Genomic DNA, 3,608 nt, shown 5'->3' with positions numbered 1-3,608 from the left:
AATAAATTCGCTAAACCTTCAGTTACCAACTGAAATCGTAATGGTATATATGTCTATTTTTAAATATTTATAAAAGTATTTTGCTATATCTATTGACATAATATTTTTTGAAACAATAAATTTCAGCTAAAATAAATTAAAAAAAAACAAAAATCAAGACTACGACTCATAAGTTGTTTATTTGGCTACAAATAAAAATCTTTTTAATAAAAGTTGATTAATAATAAAAATGTTAATTATGAATAAAATTGACTCAACAAGTAAATTAAAAAATTTAAAATAACAAATAATTAAATTATCCAAATTAATAAATTATAAATAAATGTTTTTAACTAATATTAATTTAAATAAAATTAAATTTCTTAAATCGATACAAAATGATTTTTTTTTTTTTTGCAAAATCAAAAATTAATAAATTAAAATATAAATCTTAAAAAAAAATTATTAAAACAATTATCCAAATTATAAAAAAAAAAATTCTAACTCGTAAAATTTGAATGATTCCATACAAGTGTTACTAATAACACACGTTTTTACATTATTTTGATAAAAATATCAACTATCTAAAAAAAATTTTAATTTTGATATGTACGATAAGTATCAAGCAATTTTTTACGTATATTTAATTACGTAAAGCCACATTGTTAAAAGTAATTATTGTTTTCATTGACGGCGATACTGTGTGAATGATCATTCAAAGGATAGATGTAATTGTACGACGGTGTAAAATTTTGTATACTGTCAATGTAAAATCGTTTTACATATGCATCCAATCACATAATATCACATTAGCAAAAATAACTATCAAATTGAATGCGTGAATAGTCATCCAAAAAATGAATGTGATAGCAAAATTGTGTAAAACACTTTACAATTTACACTGTGCATCAAAATTAAATTCAAAATTTAAAATAAAAAAATCCACCTAACGCAAAGAAAAAAAAAACTCTCAAACGCCCCAGGGTAAACCACACAGGCACACTACAATAACTCTCAGGTTTGACTAAAGTTTCATACACTCATTGGATACACTGACCACTCCACAGGTGTCATATGACTATTGGACAGTCAAATATAAGCCATCCTTGGCCATCTATCTCCATGCCACTGTAGAACTCACCATATATATATATTGTATAATTTTATCAATAATATAACTTTATGTTCCATCATATACATGATATAAATTGCACAAATATATGTAATCTAATTACAGTTATATTACAAAGCTCTGATATAGAGAGAAAGCTCTGATACCATATAAGTATCAGGCCAGAGAGAGAAAGAGAGAGAATAGAAAAAGAGTAAAGTTCTGAAAGTATGTTAGAAATGAATTAATAACAAACTGAATTGGAGTAATTATATGTGTATCTCATATTATATAGTTATAAGGAATGTTGACTAGTACAGTAACAAATAATTTTTTTAAATAATATTTTTATTTTTGTAAAAAAAAATTATCAGGCCTTTTGGCTGAATAACAGGTCAGGATTAGTACTTTAAAAAAAGCCTATAGCAGGCTGCAGGCCAGGTTCAGGCCAATTGATTACGTGACAGGCTAGTCCTGTTGGCCTAGCCTGGCCTGTTTCTACCCCTAAACCATGCATTCACACTGTTCCTAAATTTAAGAATATTTTCAGACGTTACTAAACAATGTGTACATTATTGTGTACCTTACTTGGCAACAAATTAAATAATTAAAAGGCCTTATATATATATTGTACAATTTCATCAATAATGCAATTTTATGTTCCATCATATACATGATATAGATTGCACAAATATATGTAATCTATATATATATTGTACAATTTTATCAATAATGCAACTTTATGTTCCATCATATACATGATATAGATTGCACAAATATATGTAATCTAATTACAGTTACATTACAAAGCTCTGATATAGAGAGAAAGCTCTGATACCATAGTACCAGGCCAGAGAGAGAAAGAGAGAGAGAGTAGGAAAAGAGTAAACTTGAAGTAAGTCCACATTTCTTAGTATTAGGGCATGTACCTAATTAGGTGCCCTTAATATAGACACCAACTAAGACCTTATATTGATGAGCATTGCCTAATTGTACAATACACTTGATCATCAAAATTTGAAAGGCTACGTGAACCATACACTTTAATAAAGATAACAACGAAACAAAAATGGTTATACACAATCTTAATTCGAATTGAGCATCACTTATATTAATTCATGATTTCATGATCAACACTAATGAACGGTACAACGTAGTACACCAATCATTTTGCTACGTGTCGATACCCCTTTTATGTATGGATATTGGATTCTCGGTACGTGTAGATACTATAATTTTTCCTTTTTTCTTTTTCAGGTATGTGTCTTTCTTATCTATTTCCAAACCAACACTATTATCAATCATGTATGCATTTATTTTTGGAAGATAAATAAATAAACGAATCCAAATTAATATATTTCAAATGAAAGAAACCTACTAAATATACACATTTTGTTGAATTGTTGTATTTATATATTAGATATATTTTAAATATGATATAATATTTTATATTTTATATATATGTGTGTCTCTGTGTTTTGTTAAATTTTAAAATTCGTGTGTCGACGTATCCTGTGTCGTGTCGTATCCCGTATTTGTGTCTGTATTCGTGCATCATAGGAAGAAACAAAAGATTTAAACATTGGGGTGAACTAATTAAGATTGATGCTATATATACAATATTTTTGTAATCAAATTCAATTAAGTTGGTACAAGTTCAGTGAAAAAAATATTGACATATGTTAGACATATGTATTATTTCTCTTCTTTTGAGTTTTCTAAGGTACACAATTTTTTATTGGAGAAGATAAAAACTTATTAATATAGCACATAAAATTTTATATTTAACACAAACTTATTGATATAGCGCACAAATTTTTATACATAGCCAAATTTTGGTTGCGAATGTATTTTGTTAGTTAGGTAAGTTAATATTCTGAGTATGAAGTTTTTCAAAAATTTATATGTTGTATATCAAAATTTATGTATTATACACCAAGATTTTTGTATTGTACACCAAAATTTATGTATTATTGTGCATATTTCATTGTTATAGTATATAAATTTTTGCATATAATATACAAATTTTACTACGAATGTATTTTATATGTTGGATGAGTCAATGTTTTAAATATATAACTCTTCACAAAATTGTGTACTGTACATCAAAATTTCTGTACTATGTATTATAATTTTTGTGTGCTGTACACTAAAATTTATTTGTAATACATCAAAATTTTATGCTCTAATTTAAGAAGATGAAAATGACGAAGACGATAATAATGATAATAAAAGAATGAAAAAGAAGACAGCATTGACGATGATGATGGTGTTAGGGCAGCGACAACAATAATGACGTTAAAAGAAGAAGTGTGTAAAAAAATAAGAAAAAGAAGAAGAAAAAAAAAAGAAGAAGAAGCAGAAGAAGAAGAAGTGTCTGTGTGTATATAAAAAAAATACACAAATTTAGTTAAAAATTTGATTAAAAAAAATTTAAATGTCTAGTATTCTTTTGTATTTAATTATATTGGATTAAATTATATTTCAAGTTGTTTAATTTTAGTTTAGGTAATTTAGT

Source organism: Arachis ipaensis, chromosome B02, assembly GCF_000816755.2.
Source record: "Arachis ipaensis cultivar K30076 chromosome B02, Araip1.1, whole genome shotgun sequence".
Taxonomy (NCBI): domain Eukaryota; kingdom Viridiplantae; phylum Streptophyta; class Magnoliopsida; order Fabales; family Fabaceae; genus Arachis; species Arachis ipaensis.
This window is presented reverse-complemented; position numbering follows the sequence as displayed.